The sequence below is a fragment of the Choloepus didactylus genome, chromosome 3 (genome assembly GCF_015220235.1).
Source record: "Choloepus didactylus isolate mChoDid1 chromosome 3, mChoDid1.pri, whole genome shotgun sequence".
Taxonomy (NCBI): Eukaryota; Metazoa; Chordata; class Mammalia; order Pilosa; family Megalonychidae; genus Choloepus; species Choloepus didactylus.
In genome coordinates, this window is record NC_051309.1 from 135087905 (window position 1) to 135110277 (window position 22373).

Genomic DNA, 22373 nt, shown 5'->3' on the forward strand with positions numbered 1-22373 from the left:
GGCTTTCTCCCAGAATGTTCCTCTATAGGCTGCAGTTCCTCAAAAATGTCACTCTTAGTTGCTCTTGGGGATTTGTCCTCTCCTAGCTTCTCTGGAGCAAAAGACTGCTTTCAACGGCCATCTTCAAACTCTCCCATCTGCAGCTCCTGTGCTTTCTTCAAAGTGTCCCTCTTGGCTGTGGCAAGCTTGAGCCTTCTGTCTGATGTTATACAGTGTACCAGTAATTAAATTCAGATCCACCCAATGGGCAGGCCAACACCTCCATGGAAATTATCCAATCAGAGTCATCAACCACAGTTGGGTGGGGTGCCTTTCCATGGAAACACCCAAAGAATTACAATCTAATTAACACTGATAGGTCTGCCCACACGAGATTACATCAAAGATAATGGCATCTGGGGGGACATAATACATTCAGACTGGCACAATCCACCCCCTGGACCCCAAAATGACATTATCTTTCCATATACAAAATACATTCATCCTACAATATCACAGAAACTTAAATCATTTCAGTAACAATAGTTAAGTACAAAATTCCATCAAAATCAGTCACAGGTGTGGTCAGTCCCAAGGCATAACCCTCCTTCAGCTGTGGATCTGTGAACTCAGAACAAGTCATGTGCTTCCAATATACAAAGGAGGGACATTCATGGGATAAACATTCCCATTGCCATAAGGAGAAAGAGTAAGGTAAGCAGGGTTAACAGGACCAAAACAGTTCCTAAAACCTACAGGACAAACTCCATTAGATTTCAAAGTCTGAGAGTCATTTATAGAATGATGTTGCATCCTTGGGGCTTGAGAGAGTGGGAGTTTAACCCTTTCTAAGTGCCTTTGTGGCAGCCCTTTCCTCTCCAAATGCTTGAGTGAGTGCTCCCACATATCCACACATTGGGGAGACCACCTTCTCAGCCCCACCCTCCTCAAACATCAGGGCAGCTCCCAGATTCCCTCCCTTCTCCGGGGCACACGCTCAACCCCTTCAGAACGGTGTGGTGGCAGCCAGGCTCTCCCCAATTCCCTGGGAATGTGCTCCACCCTTTTTGGGGCCTGGGGTGGCAAAACTCTTCCAGAGTACTGAGGTGGAAGGCCCACCCTCGACCTCCGGGACAAACTCACCCTTTCCATGCATGTGGGCTGCTCCGCTCTCCCAGCCTGAGAGCTATTGACTCCAGACCTCAACCTCCATGGCTCTGTCTTTGAAGAAATTTTTCCTTCAATTTGTTCCTTGTCTATCTCCTCCACTCCAGACTGGCAATGGCTCTGTCTATAAAGATCTCATAAAAATTCTGTTGGCTTCGCGTGAAGCACAGAGGGTTCAAAGCCATCATACAATAGGACTTTCCACAAATCCTTTCTGCTTAACTCCTTTCCCAATCTTGGCTTGTACTGAAATGGCAGCTGGGTTCCATGTTTGGTTACATCCTCACATTGGGCTATGGCTTCTGGGATTCTACCCCCTAGAAGCCTGTAATTTTCCAAGCCATCAGCTTCTGGTTTCTTTGAACCCAAGAGTTCAGTTCTAAGTTTATCTCTCTCTGCTCACATTTTACTGTAAGCTGCAAGGAGAAGCCAGGGTACATCCTCCACATGTAGTCTGGAGATCTCCTCAGCTAAGTATTCCAGCTTGTCACCTTCAAATTCTGTCTTCCATCTGACACCAGGATTCAATTTTGCCAGATTCTCTGCCACTTTAAAACAAGGATCGCCTTTCTTCCAGTTTGCAACATCACATTCATCATTTCTGCTCAAGACCTCATCAGAAGTATCTTTAGAGCCCATATTTCCACAAACAGTTTCTTCAAAGCAGTTTAGGCCTTTTCTATCAAGCTCGTCACAATTCTTCCAGAGTCTTCTCCTTATCCATTTAAAAAGCTGTTCCAACATGTGTGGTAGTTGCAAACTCAGCAGCAAAAGCACCCCACTCTTGATACCAAAATCTGTTCTAGTTTGCTAATGCTGCCGGAATGCAAAACACCAGAAATGTATTGGCTTTTATAAAGGGGGTCCACTTGACTACACAGTTACAGTCTTAAGGCCATAAAGTGTCCAAGGTAACACATCAGCAATCGGGTACCTTCACTGGAGGATGGCCCATGGTGTCTGGAAAACCTCTGTTAGCTGGGAAGGCACATGGCTGGCGTCTGCTCCAAAGTTCTGATTTCAAAATGGCTTTCTCCCAGGACTTTCCTCTCTAGGCTGCAGTTCCTCAAAAATGTCACTTTTAGTTGCACGTGGAATATTTGTCCTCTTCTAGCTTCTCTGGAGCAAGAGTCTGCTTTCAACGGCCATCTTCACACTCTCCCATCTGCAGCTCCTGTGCTTTCTTCAAAGTATCCCTCTTGGCTGTGGCAAGCTCGCTCCTTCTGTCTGATCTTATATAGTGCACCAGTAATTAAATTCAGACACACCCAATGGGTGGGCCAACACCTCCTTGGAAATTATCCAGAGTCATCACCCACAGTTGGGTGGGGCGCATCTCCATGGAAACACTCAAAAGAATTACAATCTAATTAACATTGATAGGTCTGCCCACACAAGATTACATCAAAGATAATGGTGTTTGGGGGGACACAATACATTCAGACTGGCACAAAGACTGATGCATACAAGTGGCAAAACAGTTCATCAGTAAATAAAGGTAAATACTAAAACCAGAAGTCTGTCTTTACAATCTGTCTTTGTAAGGCCAACCAGTATCAATAGTTTCTGGTTATCCATAAAGAAAAAAAAGTGTGGAGATATAGATGTGCAATACTGTATTATTTACATAAAATGCCTTATTTACATAAAAAAGATAATATATGCATTGTTTTGAGACTTGTTTTTCCTCCCTCATAACAGAGCGGCCTCATTTTTCTTAATTATTACATAATATTCCACTATTTTGATTACTTAACCAGTTTCCTATTAAAACTATCAGATTGCATACAGATTTTTCTATTACAAATGGTGCTTTAGTGAACATTTTGTCCATTTATATTAGCATACTATTGTAAATATGTTCATAGGGTAAATCCCTAATAGTGGAATTGCTGGCGTATTTTGATAAATATTGCTAAATTACCCTCTGAAAGATTGTTTCCATTTATACTCCCTTCAATGATATTAGATTCCTGCTTATTTATATTCTCAACACCCCTCAATTTATTAGCTATTTTAATTTTTGCCAACTGATAGCTGAAAAATAATACCTCTTTGTTTTGATTTGCATTTCTTATATTACACAAGAAGTTGAACATCTCTTTATTTTTAAATAGCACCAGAATTATTGTTTCTTAAATTTTGATAGAGTTTATGTTTAAAATCCTTTTTCTGATTGTATTTGGGGGAAGGGTTGAAAAGAAACAAATGGAGGATTTGAGGCTATAACTCATTTTTCTTTATTAATTGGTTATTAGTTTATTAAATTTTCTGCTAACTTTAGGGTCAAATCTGGAAACATTTTTAAACATTTTTTTTATCAAATATTCAAACTTATTTGCTCAATGTTTTCCCAATTATTTTCTTATGATTGTTTTAGATTCCTACATATTTGAGACTGTTTCTCCTTCTTTATAACTCTATTAACTTTTTTTTTTCTGGATGAGAACAGTTAGTGTTTTATTTCATTAATTATTTCAAATACTCATTTCTTGGATTTATCTATGAAAAAACTGTTTTTTTTTTGTATTCTAATATCATTAGCACACATTATTTTTCTAATCCATTTCATGTTTACTTCCTTTTGACACTTTACTAATTTTATTTAGTTGTCCCTTTTCTAATGTATTGGCTAGAATGCTTAATGCATTTTCATTCTTTCTTGTTTACTGTGTTTATGATTATGGATTCAAATCTAAGCAGAGTTTTAGATTATCTCATATTTCAAAAATATGTAATTATTGCATTATTGTTATTTTGTAGATATTTTGAAATCTTAGTTTTGATTTCTTCTTTGACCCAAGTGTTGATTTGAAGGAAATTTCTTAGACTTCCAATCAACAAAGATGGTGGCATTAGGCACTCCAAGATGTCACCTCCCCACAGAATCTTTGAACAATGAGCAACAACTGGCAGAGCCATCAACCTCAAACTCTGGAAAATGGTTAAAGGGTTGCAGTAACAGTGTGAATGCTAAATCAAGAAAACGCAGCTTTAAAAACAGTAGGAGAAGCTCAGGGCAATCTTATTGGCTACTCCTCCATTCCTGTCATGATGTGACATGGAGCCAGCCTGTGTTCCCATTGTGGGTCCCTGGCTATGTTCCAGAGGGAACAGAAGTAGTCACTATGTGTGTACCGGGGTGCCTGTATGTCAGGGTAATTTTATATGGTGACAGCCAGAAAGACTTATCTTTGCCTCATCTTCCCAGAACTTGCCCAGAAAGCAGAACCAACTTGAAGACAGGTAAAGCAGTGCAAGAAACAACTAATTGGAAGCAGCCTGGGCCAGAGGATTACCTGCTTTAAGGATTACAGAGGATCTACCTGTATTTAAGAAATACAATGGAGTACTCAGGAGAGGGAGAAAGTCTATTTCATGGGAATAGAAGGGGCATTGTAATTCCTATAAAAGGGGGGATTCCTAAGCTCAAGAGCAAGCACACAACCCAAGGGAGGACTCAGACTCAGAAAAGATGGAGAGGACCCACATTTCACATTTGTCTTGGGCTGATCTTATAGCAGGGATAAACTCTGAAGGAGAGCACCAGACAAAACAGAGCCAATTTGCAAAGATTGTTGAAAGGTGCTTTATGCCTTGTTTTGTTTATTTTGTTAATTTCTGGCACTCAAGGAACTCTCTGTCATATCACCAACTGGATACAAACTTAAGGAATAGACAGCCCAGAGTTAACATGTTAAAATATTAGAGTGTACATTGTGCAAGAAAAGATTACAAGACAAACAAAGGAACAGGATAAAAATCTAGAAGCCATCAATGAAGAAGACCAGATGCTGCATATGTAGGACAAAGACTTTAGAAAATGATCTCAGTATTCTCAAGGAGATAAAGGGAAACACAGAGAAATAATTAAAGGACCTCAGGAAAACAATGACTGTACTATTTGAGAATCTCAATACAGAGATAGAAATTTTAAAAAGGAACCAAAGTGTAATAGTGGTGGTGAATACCACAATAAATGAAATGAAAATTCACTAGAGGCTTTCAACAGCATATTGGAACTGGCAGAAGAAAGAATCAGTGAACTGGAAGACAAGACAATTGAAATGATTTAGGCTAGGCTGAGGAGCAGAAATATAAAAAGAATGAAAATAGTGAATAGAGTCTAAGAGATATTTGGGACACCATCAACTGTACCAATATATGCATTATGGGCTTGCCAGAAGGAAAAGAAAGAGAGAAAGAGGAAGAAGGAATATTCAAAGAAATAATGGGCAGGAAACTTCCCAATTTAATGAAAGACATGAATATGCACATTCAAGGAGCCCAGCAAACCCCAAACAGGATAAACCTGAAGAGAACCATGCCAAGACACGTGGTAGTCAAACTGTCAAAGACCAAGGACAAGAAGACAGTTCTGAGAGCTGCAAGAGAAAAGCAATGTGTTATGTACAAGTGAGTTCTAATTGGAGAAAATGCCAATTTCTAATTAGAAACCATGGAGGCAAGAAGGCAGTGAGACTAAATCTTTGAAGTGCTGAAAGAGAACAATTGCAAAGCAAGAATTTTATATCCAGTGAGACTGCCAATCAAAAGTAAAGGTGATTATTGTATGTTTTTAAAAATTTTTTATTTTTTTATACAGTTGATTTTAAAAAAAAGAGTTAATTAAAAAAAAAAAAAACAAGGGAAAAATATGCAGAACCCCCTTGAGGAGCTGGTAGAGAATGCAGGGGTATTGGGCTGCCCCACTTTATGGTTGCTAATGTGCTCACAGACATAGGGGACTGGTAGTTTGATGGGCTGAGCCCTCTACTACAGGTCTTGCCCTTGGGAAGACTGTTGCTGCAAAGGAGAGGCTAGGCCTCTTATAATTGTGCCTAAGAGCTTCCTCCTCAAGGTCTCTTTGTTGCTCAACTGTGGCCCCCTCTCTCTGGCTAAGCCAACTTGGCAGGTGAAATCACTGTCCTCCCCTCTGCATGGGATCAGACACCCAGGGGAGTGAATCTCCCTGGCAACGTGGAATATGACTACTGGGGAGGAATGTAGACCCGGCATCGTGGGATGGAGAACATCTTCTTGACCAAAAGGTGGAAGTGAAAGGAAATGAAATAAGCTTAAGTGGCAGAGAGATTCTGAAAGAGCCAAGAGATCACTCTGGTGGGCACTCTTACACACAATACAGACAACCCTTTTTAGGTTCTAAAGAATTGGGGTAGCTGGCAGTGGATACGTGAAACTATCAAACTACAACCCAGAACCCATGAATCTTGAAGACGATTGTATAAAAATGTAGCTTAGGAGGGGTGACAATGGGATTGGGAAAGCCATATAGACCACACTCCCCTTTGTCTAGTTTATGGATGGATGAGTAGAAAAATGGGGGAAGGAAACAAACAAACAAACAAACAAAGGCACCTAGTGTTCTTTTTTACTTTAATTGCTCTTTTTCACTTTAATTATTATTCTTGTTATTTTTGTGTGTGTGGTAATGAAGGTGTCAGGGATTGATTTGGTGATGAATGCACAACTATGTAATAGTACTGTGAACAATTGAATGTACGATTTGTTTTGTGTGACTGCATAGTATGTGAATATATCTCAATAAAATGAATAAAAAAACTATTAGGATAAAATCAAGACGCTACTGCTGAAAACTCAGGTGGCAGAGATGAAAATAAACCACTTGACTTTATGAATTCTATATATAGTGGTTACCTACAACAAAAAAAAAGTAAAGAACTTAAGATACTCCCAGATAAAGAAAAGCTGAGGGAGTTTGTCACTACTAGATCTGCTTAACAAGCAATGGTAAAGGGATTTTTCAGACCAAAAGGAAAGGACCCCAGACAGTGGACTGATGGTATAAAGAAATTAAGAACTCTGGTAAAGGTAACCATATAGGTAATTATAAGTGCCAGTGCTTACTCTCATGCATTTTTTGGTATATAAATCCATTTATTACTTGTTAAAGTTTCTAAATTGAAAATACTTAAAAAGTAATGATAAATCTATAGTTTTGGACATATAATGTATAAGGATATAATTTGTAACAAGTATAACAAAAAGGTAGGGGGACAGAAGGTATGGGAGCAGTGTATGTGTATACTATTGAACTTAAGTTGGTATCACATAAAATGTGATTGTTATAGTTTTAAGATGTCAAGTTTAAGCTCCATGGTAGCCACAAAGAAAATATATGAAAAATATATACAGAAAGAAATTAGAAGGGATTCAAAATTTGTATACTACAAAATGGCACTCAAGGAACTCTCTGTCATATCACCAGCATTAATGGAAGAATATGAAACTAGGCATTAATGGAAGAATTGAGACACAAAAAAGGTATAAGACTTACAAAGACCAAAGAGCAAAATAGAAGAAAGTCCAGCATTATCAGAAGTTTCCTTAAATGTAAATGGATTAAACTGTCCAGTCCAAAGGCAAAGATTGACAGAGTGGATACAAAGCATGACCCAACTATATACTGTTTACAAAAGATTCACTTAAATTCAGAGTAGGCTGAAAGTGAAAGGATGGAAAAAATTATACCATGCAAATAGTAACCAAAAGAGAGATATACTATTATCAGATAAAATAGATTTTTAGTGAAAAACAGTTACAAGGGACAAAGAAGGTCACTACATACTGATAAAAGGGTTAATTCAACAGGCAGACATAATCATTATAAATATATATGCATCTAATGGCAGGGCTCAAAAATGTATGAAGCAAATATTGACAGGTTTGAGGGAGAAACAGATGGTTCTTCATTAATAATAGGAGATTTTAACACATTACTTTAAATAATGGATAGAACATCTAGACAGAAGATCAATAAAGAAATAGAAGACTTGAATGATACTATAAAACAACCAGATGTAGCAGACATATATAGAACATATCACCCAGCAGCAGGAGAATACACATCCTTCTCTAGAAAACATGGATCATTCACCTGGATGGACCATATGTGAGGTCACAAGACAAGTCTCAATAAATTAAAAAATATTGAAATCATCATGTATCTTCATTGACCACAGTGGAATGAAGCTAGAAATCAGCAACAGAAGAAGAGCTGGAAAATTCACAAATTAAACAATGCACTCTTTTTTTTTTTTTTTTTTAAATTTTTATTGGGATTGTTCAGATACCATACAATCATCCAAAGATCCAAAGTGTATAATTAGTTGCCCCTGGTACCCTCACACAGCTGTGCATCCATCACCGCACTTAATTTTTGTTCAATTTTTAGAATGTTTTCATTACTCCAGACAAGAAATAAAGAGAAAGATGAAAAAAAAAAAAAAAAAGGAAAAAAAAAAAAGAAAAGGAAACGCGAATCCTCCCATATCCCTAACCAACCCCCCTCAATTGTTGACTTGTAGTGTTGGTATAGTACATTTGTTACTGTTTATGAAAGAATGTTGAAATACTACTAACTCTAGTATACAGTTTGCAATAGGTATATATTTCTTCCCTATATGCCCCTCTATTATTAGCTTCTAGTTGTATTGTCATACATTTGTTCTGGTTCATGGAAGAGTTTTCTAATATTTGTACAGTTAATCATGGACATTGCCCACCATAGGATTCAGTTTTATACATTCCCATCTTTTGACCTCCAACTTTCCTTCTGGTGACATGCATGACTCTGAGCTTCCCCTTTCCACCTCATTCACACACCATTTGGCGCTGTTAGTTATTCTCACATCTTGCTACTGACACCTCTGTTCATTTCCAAACATTTAAGTTCATCCTAGTTGAACATTCTGCTCATACTAAGCAACTGCTCCTCATTCTTGAGGCTCGTCCTATATCTTGGCACCTTATATTTCATGTCTATGAGTTTACATATTAAAATTAGTTCTTATCAGTGAGACCCTGCAATAGTTGTCCTTATGTGTCTGGCTTATTTCACTCAGTATATTGCCCTTGAGGTTTTGTCATCAACCCATTTTTTTTTTTTTAAAGATGGTTTTGTTCACACACCATACATTCCATCCTAAGTAAACAATTGATGGTTCTCTGTATGGTCACATATTTATGTGTTCACCACCTTCACCACTATCTATATAAGGGCATCTGCATTTCTTCCACAAGGCAGGAGGGAGAGTCAAAGAAGGTAGAGAGGCAAAAGAAAGGGGAAAAAAAATGACAGCTAGGAAGTAGCAAAAGGAAAAGTAACCTTAAATCAAAGTAGAGTAAAGAGTCAGACAACACCACCAATGTCAAGTGTCTAACATGCCTCCCCTTTCCGCCCCTCTTATCTGCATTTACCTTGGTATATCACCTTTGTTACATTAGAGGAAGCATAATACAATGATTCTGTTAGTTACAGTCTCTAGTTTATGTTGATTGCATCCCTCCCCCAATGCCTCCTCATTTTTAACATTTGCAAGGTTGATTTTCACCTGTTTTCCCTCGTAAAAGAATGTATTTGTACATTTTATTCCAATTGTTGAACACTCTAGATTTCAGCAAGTTACACAGTCCCATTCTTTATCTTTCCTCCTTTCTTCTGGTGTCTCACATGCTCCCAACCTTCCTCTCTCAACTGTATTCATAGTTACCTTTGTTCAGTGTACTTACATTGCTGTGCTACCATCTCCCAAAATTGTGTTCCAAACTACGCACTCCTGTCTTCTCCTATCACTCTTTAGTGCTCCCTTTAGTATTTCCTGTAGGACGGGTGTCTTGTTCACAAAGTCTCTCATTGTCTGTTTGTTGGAAAATATTTTGAGCTCTCCCTCATATTTGAAGGACAGCTTTGCTGGATATAGGATTCTTGGTTGGCAGTTTTTCTCTTTCAGTATCTTAAATATATCACACCACTTCCTTCTTGCCTCCATGGTTTCTGCTGAGAGATCCGCACATAGTCTTATTAAGCTTCCTTTGTATGTGATGGATTGCTTTTCTCTTGCTGCTTTCAGGAGTCTCTCTTTGTCTTTGACATTTCATTATCTGATTATGAAGTGTCTTGGCGTAGGCCTATTCGGATCTCTTCTGTTTGGCGTATGCTGCGCTTTTTGATCTGTAATTTTATGTCTTTCATAAGAGATGGGAAATTTTCATTGATTATTTCCTCTATTATTGCCTCTGCCCCTTTTCCCTTCTTTTCTCCTTCTGGAACACCAATGATATGTACATTCTTGTACTTTGTTTCATCTTTAAGTTCCCGGAGATGTTGCTCATATTTTTTCATTCTTTTCTCCATCTGCTCCTTTGTGCTTAGGCTTTCAGGTGTTTTGTTCTCCAGTTCTTGAGTGTTTTCTTCTGCCTCTTGAGATCTGCTGTTGCATGTTTCCATTGTGTCTTTTGTCTCTTGTGTTGTGCCTTTCATTTCCATAGATTCTACTAGTTGTTTTTTTGAACTTTAGATTTCTGCCTTATGTATGCCCAGTGTTTTCTTTACAGCCTCTATCTCTTTTGCGAAATATTCTCTAAACTTTTTGAATTGGTTTAGCATTAGTTGTTTAAATTCCTGTATCTCAGTTGAAGTGTACATTTGTTCCTTTGACTGGGCCATAGCTTCGTTTTTCTTAGTGTAGGTTGTAGTTTTCTGTTGTCTAGGCATGTGACCTCCTAGGCCACCCCAATCAGGTTTTCCCAGACGAGAACAAGCTCAGGTCATAGAAGGAGGAAATATTCAGTATCTGGTTTCCCTGAAGGTTTTTCTTAGAGGATTGATACACCTTGTGCTTTTCTGCCTGGCAGGTGCACCTGTCAGCCTGTCACAGGCTGGTGTAAGGGGGTGTGGCCTGTGGCTCTCCTTTGGGATCTGGTTCCCGAAAGGCAGGCAGTAGAGCTGGGCCCCTCCCTTTCCTCTTGGGAAGCTATGCCCCCTCCAGAGAGGTCACTGCATATCAGTAAGTTCTTTGTTTCTCTGACTCTGCTGATCAAAGTGTTTTGATTTTAAAATGGCTGAGGCTGTCTTTCTGCAAAGCGCTGCAGGCTTAAAAGGGCTGAGATTTTCTCCACAGAGAGAGAAAGGGACAGAAAAGCTCCCAGTTTCACCCGTCAGCCAGAGATAGCACCCGTTCCTCTGGGCTCCCCGTCCTGAGACAGATATGTCCCCCGACTCTCCCAAGGGCAGTTGTCAACAAAAGCCTCTGTCTGCTTGTTGAGGATTCACTGTCTGTATTGAGCAGTTAACATTAAAACCCCAGTTGAAGCTGGGCTGATAGAGTGCTGCTCTCTAGCACCACGAGGTGAGGGAGGGGCTCTCGGCTCTTAGTGCGGGGCTGCAGTTTTACTTACAGATTTTATGCTGCGATCTTGGGCATTCCTCCCAATTCAGGTTGGTGGATGATGAGTGGACAGTCATGTTTGTCTCCCCACAGTTATTCCAGGTTATTTACTAGTTTTTTGGTCATTTATGAATTGTTCTGGGGGGGACTAACAGTTTTCCACTCCTCTCTATGCCACCATCTTAGCTCCTCTCCCTAACCAATGCACTCTTAACCAATGGGTCAAAAAAAATTACAAAGGAAATTAGGAAATAATGTGAGGCAAGTGAAAGTGAAAACACAGCATAGCAAAACTTGTAGGATAGAACAAAGACAGTTCTGAGAGGGAGATTTATAGCTCTAATCCTTACATTAAACAGAAGAAAGATCTCAAATTAGAGACCTAACCTCACAACTGAAGGGTCTAGAAAAAGAAGAGCAAATTAAACCCAAATTGAGCAGAAGGAAAGACATAACAAAAAGTAGAGTGGGGATAAATGAAATAGAGAATATAAAAGCAATAGAAATAATCAATGGAACCAGAAGCTGGTTCTTTGAAAAGATCAATAAAATGGACAAATCTTTAGCTAGACTGACAAAGAAAAAAGAGATGCAGGTAACTAAAATCAGAAACAAAAGGGGGAACTTTACTATTGACCCACAGAAATTAAAAAAAAAAATTGTATTATGAAGTTACTATGAACAACTGTATGCCAACATATTAGACAACCTAGATGAAATGGACAAATTCTTAGAAACACAAACTACCTACTCTGACTCAAGAAGAAATAGAAGAAGATTTCAACAGACCAATAAAAAAGAGATTGAATCATCAATCAGATATCTCCCAGAGAAGAAAAACCCAGGACCTGACAGCTTCACTGGTGAATTGGACAGAACAATTCAAGAAGAATTAACAACAATCCTTCTCAAGCACTTCCAAAAAAATTGAAAAGGAGAATACACTTTATAACTCATTCTATGAGGCTGACATCATCCTAACACAAGAGCCAGGTAAAGATAACAGAAGAAAAGAAAATTACTGATGAATATCCCTCATAAATATAGATGTAGAAATCCTCAACAAAATATTAGAAAAGTGAATACAGAAGTGCTTTAAAAGAATAATACACCATAATCATGTAGGATTTATTCCAGGCAAGGGTGGTTTAACATAAGGAAATCATTAATTAATGTTCTAACGTTAATAGAACAAAGGGGAAAAAAAAATCTCAAACGATGCAGAAAAGGCATTTGAAAAAAAGCCAGAACCTTTCTTGATACAAAGACTTAGAAAACTAGGAATAGAAGGAAACTTCTTTAACATAATAAAGGGTATATATGACGAACCCAGAGGTACATCATACTCAGTGGTGAGAGACTGAAAACTTTCCCCTAAGATCAGGAACAAGGCAAGGATGTCCACTGTCACCACTGTTATTTAACAAATTGCTGCAAGTTCTAGTCAGAGAAATTAGTAAAGGAAAAGAAATAAAGGGCTTCTACATTGAAAAGGAAGAAATAAACCTGTCCTGTCCCTATTTGCAGATGATATGATCTTCTATATTAAAAAATCTGAAAAATGTACAAAAAGGGTTCTAGAACTAATAAACCAATTCAGAAAAATGGAAGGGTACAAGATCAGCATGCAAAAATCAGCAGTGTTTCTATATACTAGACAGGAACAATCTGAAGAAGGAAACAAGAAAAAAATTTATGATAGCAACTGAAAGAATCCAATATCTTGAAACAAATTTAACCAAGGATTTGAAGGGCTTGCAAAAGAAAAACACCATACCTTCTATATACAAAGCATTGATAAAAGAAATTCAAGAAGATGAAAATAAATGGAAGGACATTTCGTGTTCATGGATTGACGACTAAATATTGTTAAGATGTCTCTTATGCAAGCACCCGCTAGACATATCAAATGGCCACAATATGCCATGCCCTTACCAAATGTGGTCCCCAGATACCTAGGTCCCTACCTGAGATTCTATAAAAGATGCACTCACTGAGTTTTATCTTTTGGAAACTTAAATCTACCAGAGTGTTCCTATGCCAGACAGGTCTTAAAACCCAGAGGCATCAGCTTCTTTAGGATCAACTATCAGATGTGGTCCCTTCCCCATACTGTCAACATCCCCTTTCAGTATGAACAAGGTAGGGTGCTCGCTGACTAGACATCCCTGAAGATGAAGAAGGAGATTGGGTGAGAGGAAGGGGTAACAACAGAAAAGATGGGGTTTGGCAAGGGTCTGTGAATAGTGAAACTATATAATTATATATATGTATGTTTTGGATGCTGGTGTGTTGGAATGGCTGGAAGGAGGTAAATGATGTGGTGGAACTGTAGCCTATGGAATCCCTTGGGATTTGCTCTATAGCTTCTTGTTGAATTGTGCCTTGAAGGTCTTCACCTTTCTATATACCTTGTATGGCATAATAAGGAAAGAACTGAAACTGTGGAACTGTAACCCATAACAATTTTTGAAATTACCTATATGACTGCTTGTTGAGCTGTACATTAAGAGGTGACACCTCTCTGTATGTATGTTATATTGTACAATAATGGAAATGGCTAAAGTTGTGGAACTGTGACCCATGACATTCTTTGAAGTTTGTTCTCTTAACTACTTGTGGAATCATGTTTTGAAAGTTGTCACTGTTATGTATATATGTTAAAGTTCACAATAAAAATAAAATAAAATAAAATAAAATAAAATAAAAACTTAAAAAAAAATGTCAGTTCTACCCAAAGTGATTTACAGATTCAATGCAATCCCAATCAGAATTCTAACAGACTTCTTTGCAGAAATTGAAAAGCCAGTCATCAAGTTTATATGGAAGGATAAGGGGCCCTGAACAGCCAAAACTATTTTGGAAAAGAAGACAGTTGGAAGACTCCCACTTCCCAATTTTAAAACTTATTACAAAGCCACAGTAATCAAAACAGCATGGAATTGGCACAAGACAGATATATAGACCATTGGAATTGAACTGAGAGTTCAGAAATAAACCCTTACACCTACGGCCAATTGATTTTTGACAAGGCTGCCAAGTCCAGTCAATAGGAAAGAACAGTCTCTTCAACAATGGTGCTGGGAAAAGTGGATGTTCATGTGCAAAAGAATGAGGGTGGAACCCTACATCATACTATATACAATAATTAACTCAAAATTGATCAAAGACTTAAATGAAGAACTAAAACTATTAAACTCCTGGAAAAAACCATAGGGAAGTATCTCTATGACCTTGTGTTAAGCAGTAGTTTCTTAAGACTTTTCCACCTAAAGCATGAGCAACAAAAGAAAAAATAGGTAAATGGAACTTCATCAAAATTTAAAACTTTTGGGCATCGAAGGACTTTGTCAAGAAAGTAAGGAGGTGACCTACTCAATGGGAGAAAACATTTGGAAACCACATATCCGATAAGGGTTTAATATCCAGAATATATAAAGAAATCCTACAAATCAACAACAAAAAGACAACTCAGTTAAAAGATGGTTAAAAGACTTGAATAGACATTTCCCCAACAAAGATACACATGGCTGATAACCACATTAAAAGGTGTTCATTTTTAGCTATTAGAGAAATGCAAACTAAAAGAGGTACCATTTCACATCCATTAGAATGTCTACTATTTAAAAAAATGTAAATGGTGCAGTGACTGTGGAAAACAGTTTGGCAGTTCCTCAGATAGTTAAGTATAGAAATTGCCATATAACCCAGTGTGTTGGTTTGAATCTGTTATGTACCTCAGAAAAGCCAGGTCCTTTTAATCCAGTCCTGTGGGGGCAGCCTATTGTTGGGTGGGACCCTTCAATAAGGTTGCTTCTGTGGAGATGTAACCCATCCCATTCAAGGTGGGTCTTAATCCCCTTGCTGGAGTCCTCTATGAGGGGATAAAAGACAGATGAAACTGAGAGAACACAGAGATTCTTAGAAAATGCCCGGAGATATTTTGGAGAGAGAGAGCCATTTTGAAACCAGAAGCTGGGAGGGGGAGGACCAGCAGATGTCACCATGTGCCTTCCCATGTGACAGAGGAACCCTAGATGCCAGCAGCCTTTCCTTAGAGAAGGTGTCCTCCTCTTGATGCCTTAATTTGGACATTTTCATGGCCTTAGAATGGTAAATTTGTAACCTAATAAATTTCCATTGAAAAAGCCAATCCATTTCTGGTGTATTGCATTCCAGCAGCTTTAGCAAATTGAAACACCCAGCAATCCCACTTTTCGGTATAACCCCAAAAGATGTTCATAGCAGCATTATTCACAATTGCCAAAAGATAAGAGCAACCCATGTGTCCTTCAATAGATGAATAGATAAATAAAATGTTACTTATATATATAATGGAATAATATTCAGCCATAAAAAGGAATGAAATTCTGATATATGCAACAACATGGAGGAACCTTGATGACATCATGTTGAGTGAAATAAGCTAGGCACTAAAGGACGAATATTGTGTCACTGATATGAAGTAATTAGAATAAGCAAATTCGTAGATTCACAAACTAGAATACAGGGGGTATGAAATGGGTAGTCAATTCTCAATTGTTACTGCTGGGGTGATGGAAAGGCTTTGATAATGAATGGTGGTGATGGTAACATAACATTGCAGATGTAATTAACACCACTGAACTATATATTTGAATGTGTTTAAAAGAGGGAGATTTTAGGTTGTATATATATTACTAGATGTGCCGGTTTGGATGTATTATGTCCCCCAAAATGCCATGTTCTTTAATGCAATCTTGTGGGGGCAGATGTATTAATGTTGATTAGGTTGGAACCTTTTGATTGTTTACATGGAGATGTGATGAGTAACACCTTTGATTAGGGTGTGAACCTCTTGATGGGATTGTTTCCATGGAGGTGTGGCCCCGCCCATTCAGCTTGGATCTTGATTTAATTACCTGAGCCCTATAAAAGCTCAGACAGAAGGAACTCAGAGCAGTTTAGAGAGACATTTTGAAGATGGACCTTGAAAGCTGACCCTGACATTGTGGAGAACACCGTTTTGAAATGCAACCTGGGAGCAAGCAGATGCCAGCCACGTGACTTCCCAGCTAACAGAGGTTTTCTGGATGCCATTGGCCATCCTTCAGTGAAGGTACCCTATTGTTGATGCCTTACCTTGGACACATTATGGCCTTAAGGCTGTAACTTTGTAACCAAATAAACCCCCTTTATAAAAGTCAATCCATTTCTAGTGTTTTGCGTAACAGCCGCAGTAGCAAACCAGAACACTAGAATAAAAATTAAAAAAACCATGGGACTGCACAACACAAACAGTGAACCCTAATGCAAGCTACATACTATAGTTAATAGTATAATTATAGTAGTATTGTTTTCTCAATTGTAACAAAGTTACCACACTAATGCAAAGTGTTAGTAATAGGGAAAACTGTGCATTTGAGTGGGGGTATATGGGAACTCTGTATGCTCTGCATGATTTTTCTGTTAGCGTACTTCTCTAGGAAATTTTTTTTTAAACCATAAAAAGGAGTAAATTTCTTAAACTTCATGAGATTGATTTTCTTCTTTGTCTTGTCCTTCTCTTCTTCCTTCTCCTCTTTGTTCATCATATCTTAAGAGTCATAATAGTTATAGTCAGACAATGTGTTCTGTACTATTTATAGTCTTCCTTGTTGCTTGACTTATAGTTAAAATTTTAAAATTCCCCTCGATTTTTTGAAAAGCAGTTGTATTTTCTTTTAGTAGAATAGTGAGTTACAAGTTCTGTGTATCAGGTTCATTCTCATCAAATGTTTAATTTATATTTAATTTATATTAAACATTAATTATTTTTGTCTAATTAATTTTTCATGGTCTGAAATTGTGATTTAAAGTTTCCTAATATATTTTGGTTTATTTTTCCTTGTATTTTCTAGGGTCTATGCATTATGGATTTTAATATGACATTATTTTGTACATTAAGATAGTTAAAATCTCATTGTGAATTGTATTCTTTAAAGTTTCCTTTTTAAAACACTTCTTCTTGGATTTAATCTTATCTCATATTAATATTGTGACCGAGATTTATAATACCAATACAAATGGACTAGTATGCAGTAAATGAGTAAAGAAAACGTAGCTTTTTTATTTTCCACATCTGGGTTAATTTGCTTCTCAAACCTTTACCTTGCTAGCAAGAAAATAAACTGGTTGTTGCCAATGAATGACATTTAGTTTCCTTTGGGTAATTTATGCTCTTCTGGGTAAATGCTTATGTTTCTAAAAAACAGTTTTATTGCTTTTTTCCTACAATTTTATTAAAATATATTCACTAACATACCATATAAAACATCCAAAGTGTACAGTCACTGGCTCACAGTATCATCACATAGTTGTGCATACATTCCCATGATGAATTTTAGAACATTTTCATTTCTTCAGAAAAGAAATAAAAATAAAAAATAAAAACCAAATCCTCCCATACCACTTATTTGCCTCCTATTGTTGACCCATAGTATTGGTGTGGTACATTTGTTGTTGTTGATGAAAGAGTATTAAAATATTACTGTTAACTCTAGTCCAAAGTTTGCAATATGTACATTTTCCCCATATACCCCTCTATAATTAACTCCTTGTAATAGTGTCATACATTTGTTCTAGTTCTTGAAAGAACTCTTAAATATTTTTTTATATTTGTATAGTTAATCACCCTCATAGTCCACCACATGGTTCACTGTGTTATACATTCCCAGGTTTTAACCTCCAACTTACCTTCCAGTGATGTACATGACTCTAAATGCTTTTTAAATTACCCCCTTCTCTCCCTGCATCTCCTCAAGATGGGGTCTTGGTGTGTGAAGTTGATTTACATAATACTGCAGGATCTGTCACCCTTCTCTAGATCCTTATTGGTCTCTGTTTCAGTGTGTGCATGTTGTGGTAGAACTGATCTTATTTGGCTTTGGGGTGTGTTGGCATTGGGTTGAGACATATTCATATTCTGTGGCTTCTATTTTTTGGGTGCTGCAGATCTCTGCAGCTCTACCAGCCTGTCTATCCCTCTCTAGGGCACATAGGAACTTGTGGGCCCCTTGCATGCTACTCACAGTCTTTGAGGAACCAGGGCCACTACCCCCAGGTTCATGGACCCCGCCTCTCCCTCTGCAGTCCATACTGGATGCCTCTGTTTCCCATGCCATAATGGAATGGCACCAAGCAGTTTGAAGGATTTTCCCTAGAGGCTTGCAACCTCCTGCAGGTCATGCCTGGGAAAGAGGGCTACTAGTCCTTATGTTTTCAAGTTCCCTCCATACTTACTGGGATGTTCTTGTAGCTCCATCCCTTTTTAGGTTCATTATGGAACTTTTAACTTTTCTGAGTCACTTTGTGCTTTTGTAAATGAAAGATGACTGTAAAAACACAGTTATTAAAAACTGAATCTAATCTGAGCATCTTTTAATAAGCATATTTAGCTCAAATACCTATACTGTTGATCCATCAGCACGTCCTCTTGATTTTATCTTCAAAACCTATGCCAACTCTATCCACTGCTTTCTGTCTCCGCTGCTGCCATCCTAGTATAAGCTAACTTCTTTCTCGTTTGTTTTGTTTTGGTCTCGATTACTGCAAGCGTTTCCAAATTTATCTGCCTGCTTCCAATCTACCTAGCAGCCAGAGTGATTAGTTGAAAAATATAAATGAGATCATGTAAGTTTGCAAGACCCAACAAAGTTCTCTCTCCACACTTGAAATAAAATTCAAATTCTGCCCCCTAGTCTGGAGGGTCTATATTTCCTAGCCAATTTCTACCTCTCCAGTGTTATCTGCTATCCCTTTCTTCCTTGCTGACTGCACTCCAGCCAAACCACACTGACATTCTTTCTACTTGGGAACAAGACAAGCTCCTTCCTGCCTTAAGGCTTTTGTGCTAGTTTTCTCTCTCTGTGGAATGTTCTTTCTCCAGGATTTCTTAAGACTGACTCCTTCCTGTCTTTCAGGTCTTACCATCAATTATCACCTCCCTGGAGACGCCTTTTCTGACCGTAGATCTCAAGTTGCCTTCCAGTCACGTTTTATCAAATTACCCTTGTCCATATAGGACTACCTGCTTTGTCTTATTGGTATATTTATCTGTCTCAAGCAGTGATATGAAAGTTGCATGAAAGTAGGAATATGTCTGTCATAGTCATACTGTATCATAAATGATGATGATGATGATAATAACAATAAAGCATCTGCAATGATTTTGTGGCCTGGTAATGTTCTAAACTCTTTGCATGTAGTAGTTCTTAATCTTAATTTGTAATCTTATGATGTGGTATTATTATTATCCTCATTTTATAGGTGAAAGAAGTAAGACAGAGAATTTCAGTGACTTATCCAAGGTCACTTGGCTATTACATGGTAAAGTTGGGATTTGAACCCAGGTAAGATGTTTTAGACACTATACTGTTTATGTGCTAGTCACAGGAATTACAGATCTGAATAAGGCAGACAGTGCTCTCAAATACTCAATTGCTGCAATGACAGGCAAGTGAAGGAAAAAAACCACAAGAAAGCATGAGAGGTTTTATATCACAGGCATCAAAGTGATGCTAGGAAAGCATATGGGGGGGCATCATAATTATATGATAAAATTCTTTTTTTAATTAAAAATAGAAGAAAAACCTGAAATATCATCTTTCGTATATTTGTTGAGCCAACTACATCTGCTTTTGTAGGTGTCTGGTGTCATTATCACAGCAATGTGTAGTTAGCAAGATGAAACACTTTCTAATATAAAACCTACTGAGGAGCTGAAGTCTGCAAGATGGGATTCTTTTCTCTGAAGTGATTTTCATATTGGTTTCCTATTAATTTACCCTGCCTGATAAAGAGATTGTTTTACAGATGAAAGGTGATGTGAGAGGACCAAAAGAAGGTGAACCCAATCATGAGGAGAAAACCATGATTTTCCAACTTGGATACAATGAGGAATAATTAATGTCACTGTGTAGTAGTATATGAAAGTTTGCCATGATCCCTGGTCCAATTCTAATGGCCAGAAATGGCAGGTTAGTACCAGGTGCTGACTAGCCATCCCATTGCCTCACTGAACCTACCAGTAAGATGAGACATACCGAACTCCTCAAGTACCACATAAAACTACAACTACCACCAATAATGGCCAGTCTTCATTTAGGGCCAGCAATCTTGCAGGAGTTAGCTCTTTTAATCCTCACACCAAAACTGATGAGGTAGATTCTACTATTATGATCCCTGTTTTACTGATGAAAAAATCGAGGCACAGAAAGGTTAAATAACTTGCCTAAAATCACACAGCTACAAAGTGACAAAGTTGTAATTTGAACCCAGTCATAGGGTTGTATAAATAAAATAAGCAAATATTTATCACTATTGAGTGGCTACTATTTGGCTGGTGTTGTGCTAGGCTCTTTAATTTGTTGTCTTTTTTAATCATCTTAACCCTAAGAAGTGGGTGTTATACACATTTCACAGGTAAAGAAACCGAGAAGCAGACAGGATTTGGTAATTTTCTCCAGGTTATAAAAGACTAGGCCAGTCAAACTCCACAATCTTTACAAAATAGTTATTCATTAAATTCTTTAAAATAGCAAGTGCCGTTCTGGCTCTTCCTCCTCCAAATTGCCTTTACTACTGTGTTCTTTTCCTCTTGTACTTTTCTCTCATTCTTTGTACTTCTATGGTATACAGCTGAAAAATATGCATAATAATAAAACTTCCTAACGTTTCCTGAGCCCAGGCTATGTGCCCGGCATTGTGCTAAATTGTTTCTCATTAATTCCCTCATTCATTCCTCCCAGCAACCAAATATCATAGATGCAATTATTCGCACCGTTTTACATACGAGGCAACTGAAGATGAGAGAGATGCTCTTGGCAGCAGTTTGATTAGGAGTGTAATGATGTAAATTTCCTCAGAGAAAATGGAGCATTTTAAAGCCTCTTCCCCTGCACTGAGAATAAATGAGCCAGATGCAGAAGTCTTCTAATTTTTGGACATAACAAAATATGCAATTCCATTTAAAAATGTTTCTCTTTCGGGGGTGGGGGAGGATGCAGGGTGATTTGAAGTTGCATTCTTTATAGTGTAGTTCTTGAAAAGATCGGTTGGGCTAATCTGGTTAGTTCTGGATACTTCCTCTTCCCCTGTCTTTCCGTGGCTCTCTCTTCTGTTCTCAGGACTGCCACCATGAGCTCGTGTTATCCAAAGTAACAAGTGGAGGGGGGGCAGGGTGTTGGGTCCCTGAGAAACTTATTTGCATACTTCTTACAAAGGCGGACCACATCCTGGTTAAGACAATGTGCTGTCTGATAAACAGACTGCATCCTCAGTGTCTGCCTGGAGCTCCGCCAGCCTGTGGTCTGCTTTTGTAACAAGGTGCTGTTTATTCTGCCTGGAAGTCTGAGGACAGGACAAACCAGCTAAATGAACCTTTTATTTCTCCTATTCTCTGGCAGAAATTCCTTAGGTCAAAAAATTTATTAATATTAGATTAAGGGGGAAGCATCAGAATTTTCCAAAGAAGTTTTCCCAACCCTATGTAAACTTATAAAATATTTTTATCTTCCTCTCTAGCTAGGAGTTCCTTGGGGTTTGGGGGAAATAGGAAACTGAGAAAATATTGTTCAAGGGTGATAAAAAGATCAAAATTTGCCAAGATTTTTTGTTGACAAATATTTATTTCCGCATCTGTTTATTTTGTGTTTCCCTTCTCTTTTTCTTCTGCCCAGCTCAATACACACAGAACAGAAGATAGGAAGTGGAGGCTTAACCAATTATCTGGTGGCTGCAGAATGCGTAGTTCGAGAATCTTGATAATTAAGTCCTAATTTCTCTGTTCTCCTTACAATTTGTTAAATAAAAAAAAAAAAAAGGATTTTGAGGTGCAGCTTCATTTATGGGAGTTAAGGTAAGAAATCTATTTATGCTGCCCTTTTCCTGTCTTTTTTTCTCTTTACCTCCTCTCAAAACAACTCAACATGTCCTGCTCTGGTTAAAATAGCTTCAAATCTAAATGTGGTACATATTTTAAGGCATATTCTTTAATCA

General features: G+C 37.9%; 1 long non-coding RNA gene across 1 annotated transcript in view; it reads left to right on the forward strand.

Annotated features, from left to right (window-relative positions):
* The window catches only part of LOC119529022, a 49244-nt gene extending 27099 nt beyond the window's left edge, over positions 1 to 22145 (forward strand). The window contains exons 2-3 of the long non-coding RNA XR_005215810.1: positions 19644 to 19726; positions 22055 to 22145. This is a non-coding gene — a long non-coding RNA (uncharacterized LOC119529022). The remainder of the gene's footprint in view (positions 1 to 19643; positions 19727 to 22054) is intronic.
* The last annotated feature ends 228 nt before the right edge of the window (positions 22146 to 22373 follow it).